Source organism: Homalodisca vitripennis, chromosome 6 (assembly GCF_021130785.1).
Source record: "Homalodisca vitripennis isolate AUS2020 chromosome 6, UT_GWSS_2.1, whole genome shotgun sequence".
NCBI lineage: Eukaryota > Metazoa > Arthropoda > Insecta > Hemiptera > Cicadellidae > Homalodisca > Homalodisca vitripennis.
Window position 1 is genome coordinate 74,326,628 of NC_060212.1, and position 13,596 is coordinate 74,340,223.

A 13,596-nucleotide genomic window follows, 5' to 3' on the forward strand; every position below is an offset into this window, starting at 1 on the left:
AACAACTTTATAAAACAAAAATCTGTTGAGTAAAGTGATAAATGTATAAAACACGCTCTCTTGAAGTCGTAGGTCTAGTGAGTCCATAAACTATTTCATATATTAACAAATTAACTCACTAAATTGTTATATTCATTTGATATTATGAAAGCACTGTAGATCGTTCACCAGTCAAAACTGTTATGGGCAATTCTATGTTAAAGATAGACTTCAATGTTGAAGCTAATTAACTACCTAATTGACACTCATCCTCACTACATTGTAAATTTTAGCAATTTTTAGTATTGTTCACATATTAAATATACTATCTTTTGGGAGTTTTCAATATTTTTACTTACAATTAAAATAATTGTAGAGTGCATAAGGACACTGAACCAATAAAAAACTTATTTATACTTTTACAAATACGTGATCTCATTATTGGTGCCAATATTTGAAAAAAAACATCTTTAAGTATGCACTTTGAATATCACTCACAATGTAGATAACATATTGGATACACAAGTCAATACATTAAGTTCTAACACTTGTACCAACTGTGAGGTGTACCTAAACTCGTATAAAAAACCTGCTAGAATGTATTCTACAAGTCACAATAGAAAATTACGAATTTTCTAAAAATACACCACATTAGATAAGAGCCCTCCAAAGATTGAAAAATAAATCGTAAATAAATAAATTTTGAAAGTACCTTATAATGACTTGTATTAAGGAAAAAATATTGAAACTTTTCATATTTATATGATGTAGATTAGTTGTGAATTCAAGTAATTTCTAAGACTCATGTAATAAAATATACTTCTTTCAGGTAAGGTATTGAACCAAAACATCCCAGCTTCTTGTGTTGCCTCAACATCAAACATTCGGAAGGTTGCAAAGAGGTTGGTTACAAAAATGACTTCTCAAGTTGTTGATTTATAAATAGATTTTATGGTCATAACATAGTATTTTATATTATCATTAAATAATAACTATAATGCAGACAGCAGATAGCTATTATGTATTATTGTGCGACTACACTTCTATCCTTTTTTTTAGTGATTAATGAAGTATCCTTTTAGTATATTATTAAATATTAACCCCCAAAAGCTTTACAGACAATTTTAGTGACTAAGGTAGTTAGTTGCAGGAGAACTGCAAGTGATTGCTTTTAGGTTTGATTAGATAAAGGTAAGATCATTATTATAGTGGAAAAACATTGGTTTCTGTTACTGTTTAAATATTATTCATTTTGAAGCATTGTCAGAGAACCTCACATTCATGTATCGTCATTTTTACCACATAATATTATTCATTTTTACCAAATCTTATCCAAATCTAAAATGGCTTGTTTAGTGGCAGATTAGGTCCCACAAAAATGTATATTTTCATTATAGATTTCTCAACAATGCCAGAATAGGAAAATTCTATTAATTGTGTATGATTATCACTTATAAATATAGGATCATCACTTCCAAAATGATCCTAAATTTATAACAAAATGTTATCCTGGTTTGCACAAATTCAATACAGTTATGAAAATTGGCTATCAAATTTTAATAAACTCCCCCTTAACTAAGAATTTATTGTCCAAGCCACCTAGAATAGTATTTAAGAGACCTGAAAATTTGAAGAAAATGCTAGTAAGGCCCAAAATTCATGTTGGAAAAAATTCTGAAAAATTATCTTTTGGCTGTGAACCATGTAATAAACCATGTTGTGGTATTTGCAAAACTATGGATAAGACAGACCAATTCCAAAGTAGTGTCTGTCACTAATAAAACTTATCCAATAACTGTTAAATTGGACTGTACCTCCAACAATTCAATTTACCAGCTAACCTGTATGTTTTGTCCCAAGGACTTCATTGGACAAACCTCAAATTCTCTGCGGGTAAGAATGACCGGTCACCGTTTTTCTATTAACAACAAAGACGAAAAATACCAGTAGCCTTACACGCTATTCACCATAACAAAAGCTTTGATGATTGCTATAAACTCAAAGCTATAAGCAAAATTACACCTTGTGAAAATAGCTCTCGAAATGGTTTAAATTTAAGGAATAATGAATTGGCACACCAACTTATATTAAAATCGAAAAAACCATATGGACTTAACATTCGCTAAATTATTGTTTTCCACTTGAATCCTTTGATTCTGATCTACAAATTCATCTAAATTCAAAATTGTATTATATTATATTATGTTATTATTTTTAAATTAACAACTAATCCAAACTTGTTTAGTTGTCAAAATTGTTATTTACATTTAGAAAGTTTATTACAGGTGTTTCTCTTTTGTTTGTTTATTTCATTCTGTGTATTTTTAACAAAGTGCACTTGATAAAGTTGTATAATTACAACGAAATATTGTACATATATATTAATATTTTGTTATAAAACTATTAAACACTTACAAAAACAAACTTTATAACAATACTTTCAGATTTTGCGCTAAAACTAATTTATTTATCCATAGACTCATAAAAAACTATACATTTTCTGAAACTAGACTAAATTTGTGACCTTTAGACTATCTTAGAATTTGAAATTTATGTACTGAACTATATTTTTAGGCACATCCCTCCCCCTTTATTACATTCAAATAACAAAAAAATGTCTCCACTCATCATAAAAAATTAAAATATTTACACTAGTTACTTATTATAATTGTATTATACTGTTCATTGTGAACAAAATTATACCACATACAGTTAGGTTTGCAATAAAAAAACAAATTTTTTTAACAGAGGGCCAGGTTTCCTGGGCCTGGTAGTTGCCTCTCAGCCATCCGGCTTATTGTACGCCCTCTTCTAGGTTTAAGCTGTGTCACATCCCAGGCCTTTACAAAACTACGAGATCTTCTGAACAATGCTTACCTGTTCCAACCCCTTTTCCATATGCCTAAGAAAATCTAGGGACCTTGAGCATTTGCTCTGTAATGCCAGATACTCAAGTATGCTGAAATATAAATATTTTGGTAAACCGGCAAAGCACGACTATGATATTGCTTTTGGTGACCTAGCTCAAAACTTTAAGAAAAGGCGACTAAATCATTTAATATGTTCACCAATAGGCTGTGTGCGGGACAAAATAGAGCTGACCCATTTCATTGACAATCTTCTCAAGTTCCAACAGAAAACCAAAGCAAAAATCACAATAGTGTCATATTTTCAAAAATCACACCGTATTCTTAGAAATGGATTCTCTCATGATGAATTCTTAAAACAAATAGAAAACATAATCAATATAAAATGTAGTTTTTTTTAAATCATCACAAAAGTTTAACAACACTTCCTTGGAGGCAGTCAACCCCACCACAGCTCAAGCAGAGATGATGACAAGCAGAACCTCTACTCCTACAGCAGCAGCAAACGAAATATCACATGCTACAACACAGTGCGAACAAGTGAAAGTGGTTCCAGGTGTCTTCACATTCAGTGAGATGCTCAAGCAGAGCAATACGATCAGTGCTGAGAGTGCAAACACAAGTCCTGTATGTGCCATCAGTGAGAATAGTTTGCTTAAAAAAGTAAATAAAATTGTATATAGTAGTTTTAAGTCTGATCATTTTAATTCAGATTGTTGTGTAGTTGATAGTCCAGTAAACCTGAACAGTTCGGATCAGTTTAATCTGAATTTAAATAATAGTGTATATAAATTATCCACTTCCTCTTTAAACTCCCTGACAAAACAACTTCCAGAAAAACCCTGACACATTCAAATCAAAATTCTAAAGTAAAAGTTTTTCATCAAAATATTCAACATTTGAAGTCTAGAATCGAACCTTTAGAAATTATTATAGAAGAATTAGAACCCCATATTATAGTTTTATCTGAACACGATATGAAAGAAGATGAATTAGGCCGATTGAATATAAACAACTTTATTATAAATTCCTATTTCTGTAGACAAATTTGTAGTAAGGGTGGAATAATGATTTTAAGTAGACGGGATTTAAGGTGGAAGCGGGTGGTTTTACCTAATAAATTAAACACATATTTAATAGAAGGAAAGCAATTTGAATTTTGTATTTCTAAATATAATATAAGGAATTATAACTTTATTATTGTAGGTTTATATAGATCTCCAGCATCTTGTGTAAAAATATTTTTGGATAAATTAAGTCAACTTCTAAATTATTTAATCAAATTATATAAAGATTGCTCTGTTTTTTTGTGCTGGAGATACAAAAATAAATGTTTTAGTTAATTCTAAAGAGCAGACAATGCTGAAAAACATGTTGGCTAGTCATAATATGGAATATTTAGTCAAGTTTCCAACTAAAGTAACAAACATTTCAGAAACCGCTATTGATAATTTCTTTGCCAAAAAGCGTTTACCAAATCTAATTTCTGTAGAAGGATGTGTAACATGTCTCTCAGATCATGATGGACAAATTCTGGAATTCGGATGCCCAGAACATACTGTAAATAATAATACTTTTACAATTGTTCAGAAACGTTGTTACTCGCAAGAAAATCTACAGACTTTTTCTTATTTGTTATCAAAAGAATCGTGGTATGATATATATTTTTGTTCAGTTGAGGAAAAATATGATAAATTTGATTACTTACTCAAATTCTATTTCAATCAAGCATTCCCCATGAAAACAATTAAACAGAGAAATTCAAATAATAAATGGATAACATATGCGTTAAAAGAAGAAAAAACCAACCTGGTTCAGTTAAGTAAACAATAATTTAGACAATCTAAAGATAAAGACACAAACACAAAATTGAAAAGAAAACTGATGGATTATAGGAAAAACATTAATGAAACAAAAAAAAACATAGTCTATTATAATGATAAGATTCTCAAGTTGGAAAATATTGTAAAAACAGTATGGGGTGTATATAGAATCTTATTTATTTATTCATGGTAAACCCATTACGTACAAAGATTAAACAAATTGATAGAAAAAAGCTGAATAGAGTAATAAGTAATAAATCAGTTGAAAAAACGATGATTTTACCAGAGTAACTTAAATTAATAGCAAAGTAAAAATCCAAACTCTGAAGTAGGAAGCAAAAAACTGTCAAAAACATTATGATAACTTTAAAATTAAAGTAGGTAATAAAACACTAACAGACCCTACAGATATTGGAAACAGTTTTACTGATTATTTTGTAAATATGGTTGATTTATCTAGCCAACATAGTCTCCAGCATGTCTGCCTTGATGAGACATCTAACGAATTTTCAAATGATAATTTAAGAAAACCAACTTTTAGATTTAAACCTGTGACTGCTAGGGATGTCAATAATGTATTAAGCTTAATGAAAAATAATTATTCAAGTGGAATTGATGAAATACCAGTTATACTTTTAAAATCTGCTAGAGAACATATGTGTGAAATACTAGCACTTTTAATAAATTCGTCATTTATATCTGGCATCTTCCCTGATAAATTAAAAATAGCCAAAATTTTTCCGATACATAAAAAAAGATGACAAAAAAGAAATGTCAAATTACCGTCCAGTATCTCTACTTCCCTCAACATCAAAAATTTATGAAAGAATCGTTCACTCTCAGCTAATGGCGTTTTTAGAGGAACATAATCTATTAGACGATAACCAGCATGGATTCCGTACTGGTAGATCGACAATAAGTGCTGCAGTACAATATTTAGAGTCGATAATAGATTCTTTTGATAAAGAGGAACATGCACTAGGTATTTTTATGGACCTTTCAAAGGTTTTCGATAGCGTAGACCACTCAATTTTAATTAAGAAATTAAATTGTTTAGGAATAAATTCAACAAATTTAAAATGGTTTCAATCTTACCTTAATAATAGATTTCAATATGTAGAAATTCCTTCAATATCCTTACCAAATAAAATCTCAAGAGTATCCTCCAAACTTAAAAAAATAGTTTTTGGAGTTCCGCAAGGTTCAATTTTAGGACCATTGCTATTCTTGTGTTACTTGAAAGATATGCACCTTAGCTTAAAACACATTCCCCAAGAAAACCTGTGTTTATATGCAGATGATGCAAACCTCAAATTATCATCTGATTCAGTAGATGAGATAGAGAGGCTTTCATATTTGGAATTGAATAACATTAATTCCTTTTTAAGTGAAAACAATTTAAAATTAAATATAAATAAAACAAATTATATATCTTTTAAAACCCAACAAAAAAAGGAAATAATTGAGCCAATGATCATAGTAAATAACCAACTAGTAACAAAGAATCAGAGTACCAAATTCTTAGGTCTGACTATTGATTATTGATGAAAATCTTAATTGGGATCAACACGTACAATTGTTGATTACAAAATTAAACTCGGGAATTTATGCTTTGACGAAGATGTCTTTTATCTGTAGCACTGATATATTGAGGACAATCTATTTCTCTTATATACACTCTTATATTGCATATGGCCTCTGTTTGTATGGTGCTACGAAAAAATCAAATCTTGATGAAATTCTCCGGATACAGAAAAAATCTCTGAGAATTATGTTAGGACTAAAAATAAATGATTCTGTGAAAGAATATTTTAAGGAATTCAAAATTTTAACTGTCTACGGTCAATATATAATGGATACAATTATGTGCTCTAAAATTAAAAACTGGTATTGTAACAGGTCAAATTACGACATTTGAATATTCGCGGGGAATTGGCAGACTGTGACGTCAATGAATCGGCAGACTGTGACGTCAGTGAATCACATGTTGTCGGAATTGAAGTTTATTTAACTAATAACGAAGAAATTTATTGAACTTTATACGGGAAAAGATTTGATCAATTAAAATGAAGTAAACATAACCAAAATTCGTGTTTTACAAAAACACTAAATAGAATTACGCAGAAAAGCCAATTGTGGTATGAATGACTTGTATATTGATGACGTCATAAAGCACATGTTGCTAAAAATTTAAATAAAAAGCTTTGAAAAAATAATAAAAAGAAAATAGAAAGACTTAAATTGATTAATTATAGTAAACGTGATAAATTTCGACAATTATAAGAAAAGAATCAAATTATATTTATTCGTGAAGACGCTGATTTGAACGAGAGAGGGGATGAGTATTGTTTTGAGTCGGTATCCGTGGTTTTATACGGAGATTCGGTCTTCTCTCACCAGACTTGAAGCAAGGAGGTTGTGTTGATTCTCCTGGGATAGTAGTGATCTGTTGTATAGTGTATTGAAATTTAATCAAGGATGGGATATTGTTTTAGACTTTTAAATTATCAAAGCATTGCAAGGTGAGTGAAATTATAATATGTGTTGAGAGTGTGACATTTAATAAATTAATCTCGTGGTCACTTGGTTTGACTTTCTTTGAATATCCCTTTTATAAAAAGTGTGATGGAGTGATATTAAATTTTGTAATCATTACTTAACATATTTTGGAACCCTGACATACACACAGACTTGTCTCTGGTGATAACACCAGAGACGTTCAAATTTAATAAGTTTTGAGTAGTACCAAGGGAATACAACTAGCATTGGGCAAGATGGCGACCGATACCATGATGAGCAACATGGTACAACAACGTGCCACTGGTGACAAAAGGCGTACAACTACATGGTGAGTCAACAACTCTAAAGAACCGACTAACAATAAATTGACACAACCACGTCGAGGGGATCCGCAGCAAATTGACGCAGTCAAGGTAAAGGGCTTTCATCAAATTATCGCAACCAACGTGGGGGTGACACTCATCAAATTGGCACCAGAAAGTAGGGCTCGCATCAGTATGACCAACGTAATTCATTTGTACAATACACGTAATAAAAATTATATTTTAATACCTCACCATAGGCTAAATTTTTACACAAAAAAAACCAACATACATTGGATCCAAATTTCTTAAATCCATTCCACTTGCTATCAAACAAGAAACAGAACTTAAAATATTTAAAAGAAAGCTTAAGGCATACATGATAGACAAGGCTTTATATTCATTAGATGAATATTTTAATTTGCAAATCAGGTAGTTTTTTTTAGTTTTATTATAGGCTTATTTTATATTGGTTTTTAGCTAGTTTAAACTGACACTATTCAAATGTTACATCATTGTAACTAAAATGAATAAAGATTTTTTGACTATGACGTGCTCAGCTGTTTAGTCAGACTCGCCACATTACCTATTCCAGAATATCTATTCTGTTCTGGTGGTTTTGGAATATCCAATGACCTGTAATAAAACCAGTCATCTTACGTATCTCCATTCTACTCATTCAATGGGCATCTGCTGCAATGTTCCTTGATGGTCCATTGAGCATCCGCTTTGCTTGTACGTTTCCCTCAGCTTTTCTCCAATGTTGGGTGTTAAACACCCACTTAGCAACTGATCTATGTGCTAAGTCGTATGAAACTCCACTCGTTGGTTCAGGTCCAGTAAGAGGACAGTTGGCTCCTAAGTTAGCACAACTGTCTGCCCTTCATTACCTGTGATTCCTCTAAGTCCAGGACCTATGTTAGAATAACTTTATTGGTTTTCGCCAGCAATTTCATGACCTTATGGCATTCCCATTCTGTCTTTGAAATACAGTCATGGTTGGCCAAGGCCTGCAGAGCAGTCCTGCTGTCCAAGTTAATGTAAGAGATCCTGGGAAGTGTATGTTCAGTAAATACTGGTGTCTCCTCAGGATCCTTGGTGTGAGTCCCATCTTCACTTAGTATAGTACCCACCACATTTACGGGGCTTCGAGCTAGGACTTTTTGAAGTTTTGCACAGTCGGGTACGTTATCAATACTCTGACAGAATTCTCTTCATGAGTTTCCATTAGCTCTTCTCACCTCTTTATTGTACTCTGTTAGGGCAACAGAGTACCTATCCCAGTTCCCTGCACGTTTGCGGGGATATTATACGTTCTGCGGAGGTTTTTCCTCAAGGTTTCCAGCACCTGGTTACACCAACATGCTTTGTTCTTTGAGTTCTTTTCTGTTACGGGGCAGGCTTTATGGTATGATTCTTTTATGGCGTTTTGCAGAAAGTTAGCCATATCATCGACCCCTTGCCCTTGATACCCATTTTCTCTTACTAAATTGTTTCTTAGCTCCACATTAAAAATTACCCAATCTGTTTTCTTTCTCTTCTCTTACCCATGTACCTCTTTTTTTGTACAAAAGTTTGTTTACGGCCTTGATTCATAATACAGATCTCAAAATGTAGTGTTATACATTTTGTAACATATAACGATGACAAATGACCCAGTGAATAAATTTGAAGCAAATGATTTCTACACTAATAAGTTTATTATAAAATTTAGTGACACACTTTGTTACAATTTTATTTGAAATTTCAATTTTATTTTATTTTTTTTAGTCAACGAATTTTATATATAATTGAAGAAAAGTGTTATTGAAGAATATTTAATTAGTTGTTTGTTGATTTTTAAGTAATTGAAAGTTATTAAATAAATACACATAATAAACATTACAGAGTGGCTATTCAAAACCTCTTTTCAAACTCCCGGTTTTCCCGGTCAAAAATTCCGATTCTCTAGTCTATTTTCAAACCAAATAAACAACTGTAATACTGTATTCGACCCTTACGCCAAGTTCAACGGTGACGGTTTCTTGCTACCAGCTGTATCTGCAAGAAATGCCACAAAGCTGCGGTGCTCTAGAATTCTGTCGCTAGCGATATGCGAGAAATTTGGTGACCATTTATAGCTATCACATATTTTAAGCTCTTTCGATGTTATCGATGTGTTGACGAAACATAGTGTATATTTAATAATTTTTTCTGTGATGTTTGTAAAATATATATATTCAATACAGAATAAACAAAGATAACAAATAAATACCAACTCAGGGCTATCGTGGGGGCAGACTGCATTCCAGCATTGCGGGTCAGAGGTCTGCAGTAGACGAACTTTCGGGACGAAACAATTATTTCACTGGTACACACGGTCGGTCCATCTGATACTTCACCAAATACGTTCATCTGAACTCTACTTAATTTATTTGTCCTTTTTGGGGAATGGGAGCAAGCCTAAGAATACCACGCTACTTCAAAGTAATTTGCAGAGATTCTCCTTTTGAATTATAGATATAGTAGATTATAAAATGAGCTTCCAGAATATATTCCATGTACGTAAAAATGTTTAGATACAAGTATATTTACAATTATAGAGAATCTATTTATGTACAACACTAAAGTACGATATATACTTATACTAAAATTAGCAATCGCCTGTTTTCCGCTGAGCAGCTAATGTCAACGCATAGAACCAGAAGACGCGATGGCGTTGACAAATATAGATCTAGAAATATGAACATCAATTTAAATATTATTACAAATCCCGGTATTTTATGACTATATGTTTTTAAATAGTTTGTATACACAACGAACTACACAAGCTCGTTTCACCAATCGGTAATTTGGGTACTGCCGATTGTTTTTGTCCACGAATAGACGCAGCAGACTTTCGATGATGTGTCAAAATAAATATGACAATTACGTATTATGGCTAAAATATTATTTGTCAAACTAAAGTAGTTTGTTACTTTGGTTATCTACATTTTTCATATATAAAATAAAAAACCGTTTTAGCAATCGGTAATTTGCGTGCCGATGAGTAGTCATCCGGGAATAGAATTGGTTTGTTTCGAGGTTCAGCTTTCCCATATCAGTAGTATATTGTAAAATCTTGATTTTTCAAGCATATTTTTTATTGGAATCGAGTAAAAAGAGCCCCGGTATCGATCGGAAATGATCCATTCTTACTAAAGTTATCTGCTACGGAAATGACCGAAGTGCGGTTAGTTCGCAATCTGTAGAATAAGTACATATACACCAGTACCGAACAGTACCTTCTACAGTTGCACCCAAAGTACGAGCACAGTTGATGTTATCAATTACTAGCTCCTAAATATTTTGGTCAGCCTTTAATATAATGCAAGAATAGAATCACCCCATCAAAACAGAACACAACTACAAAGTAAACAAACGCACGAAAGGCTGTGGTTTGTCACAACGTGTTTGTTATAGTCATGGACTACGAAACAACATGACAAGACTCCTTATACGTGTTGGACTAATTGGTTTGAATAGTCCGACCGAGCGTCAGGTGTGTGGGGAATTCGTTCAGATAAATAGTTGATCGGAGAACTGACGGGATTTCTAGCCGTCGTCCAACTAATTCCGCTCTGACGGCGAAACTGACATGCGTAGTTTTTGGCGTTGCTTGTTATAGCTTACATACTATTTTCTTCTCCAAGAGGTATGTTATCAGGCCTGGTAAGAATCCAACTGAAATTCTGCTGTACTCAAATAACCGGGTATGTCAAACCGTTAAAAATATATTATTCAACAAACCGAACCATTAAGCCGGATTATAGCCCCACGTCAACGACTGATTAATACTTAAATACGTACAACCCGTTTGTATCGCGGACACTACCGCTCTGCCGCTTTACTGCATAATGCATACCGCTCGTTTAGTACCGAAGTCCGGAACCGTCAACCGATTTTAAATTGTCCAATGCATTGTTATGTGATTTGGGGGGGGGGGGGAGGCGGCTTGCCGTGACACATGAGTAGAACTAATCAAGACAAAATACCTACACTACTTAAGGCAACTATCTGATGAAGCTCGCAAACATATGTCGATCTTCAATCACAATTTCACGATCCATGTCGCGTACGATGTTTGGAGATTAATCAATTCTTGATTCAAGAAGCTGTCAAATTATCTCTCGATTTTATAAGTTCTTGGAGACGGAAAAAATTATTTTTGTAATTTTCTTGTTTCTCAGAAAAATTTCCGGTTTTCCCAGTCGGGTGCCACCCTGCATTAACACGTTTACGCCGATGACTTTTTATTTACCGTCTAATTTTTCAATAATAATGGTAAAAAAACCGTAATCTGTTTTTACGTCAAATGTCTTAAGTATATCAAGTTAAAGTATGTAGACTTTTCAATTTTGCACAAAAACAATTATTTCATAATGTTTCAATTTTTCTCTGTGTATGTGAACAATAAAATTGAAAGAATTAATCATTTTATACATAGCTACAGAGTTGATTTAGTATGCTCACAGAATATGAACTCAAGAGTGATACTATAATGTGTGCATAACTTGCTAATTACACACTGGTCAGTGCATTCGGCAGGAAAAGACATCTTAAAGGAGGGGTTGCTATCTAAAAACAAATTGAGTTACCGACTGAGGTACTAAATCTAGATATAGAAAGTCTCAGTACAGAAATATGTGTCTGCAGTAAAAGTAATACTTAACAAAAAAGAAAACCTATATGTGTTAGGCATTTATAGACCACCAACCGCTGCTATTGATCAGGCACTAAGCATAACTGGAGACATTAACATAAACAACCTGATTGACTCAAGAAGTAGAATAGCCTTCTCAGAAGTTCTGAAAACCTACGATGTTTCAAGAATTAAACTGCCACCAACCAGAATTACTACTAATAGTACAACATCAATTGATATTGTTTGTACAAAGATTGATACAGCTGGAGTTTCAGTGGAGATTCGCAATACAGGACTATCAAATCACTCAGGCCAGTATTGTACCTTGTACATGTATCTTATTCAACTCGTCTAAACTTCATAGAAACAACAAACAGAAAGAATAAGGCAAGACTTGACAGATAAAAACTAGGAGAGAATACTGCAATCTGGAAATGCAGATGAAGCATACAATAACTTTGTTGACTTCCTGACTGATAATGAATCACGTATGCCCATTTAAAAAGACCCGAAATAATTTCAACTACAAGGCAAAACCTTTCTATGACAAAAAAGCTACAGATTTTAAAAATGAATTTTCTTAAAGCTCATGAGACATATATTTTATCAGGCAAGGATGAAGACAAGTGGAAAGCTTTTTCATTTATAAAAAAATATGATCAGAAGTTATAAAAACACTTGCACGTACTTCCCCCCACATCAGTTGTACAATGCGTATCATGCAATATATTTTTACAAACAACCCCCCTCTCACAGTTTCACTCCAGTGTAACCAGGGAGATAAGAGTGTTATTATAAAGTGTGCTGTAGTTATACTGCCGTTATTTGAGTATATCTCTTTTAAAATATATTTGTTGTGCGTATATGGTTGTAAACCCTTTTATCAATAGACAAGGATAAAACAGTGGTACTTAAATACATCTGAGATGAGTAACAAATGTACTGTTTTTGCTTTGTTTTTATTTAATAAGGTTTATTTTAATCTGTGTTCTATCAAATTCGTTTTATTTATTTAATATATGTAAATCAGTGATGAATAAAAAATCACATATTTAACTTTTATATAAGCAATAATTAATTAAAACACTAAGGGGGTAGAATGGGTTAACTTTAATTTTCAAATCGCAATCTCTATCTTGTGACATGTCATAATAAAGGTATATTCAATAGAAACACAATGACTTTAAAAAAACACAACTACGCCGTTTTTAACAAAAGTTATGGGAAAATAATGAAAAAAATCTGTATGGACAATGCTAATGTCTAGCTCATATTAACACAATGCATGCACGATATCTTTTAGAAGACTTTGAGGGGCCCAGCTTATCCATTTTCATAGTATCCAATGTTTCTGGTGTGTATAGTTTTGGTAAGAGGTGTCTATCAACATGGCATAACAATGTAAGGGATTGTATGCCCATAACTTGTGCTACGACCGTCGT

General features: G+C 32.5%; 1 protein-coding gene across 9 annotated transcripts in view; it reads left to right on the forward strand.

The window, feature by feature from the left end:
• Positions 1-13,596, forward strand: part of LOC124364466 (cyclic GMP-AMP synthase-like) — a 139,724-nt gene that overhangs the window by 118,447 nt on the left and 7,681 nt on the right. For 8 of the 9 annotated variants that reach the window (XM_046819977.1, XM_046819976.1, XM_046819979.1 and 5 more), the window contains exon 10: positions 809-881. The gene's annotated coding sequence lies outside the window, so the exon portion shown is untranslated. Of the gene's footprint in view, positions 1-808; positions 884-13,596 lie in introns of those variants that run through there. The other variant, XM_046819982.1, reaches the window with a different exon arrangement.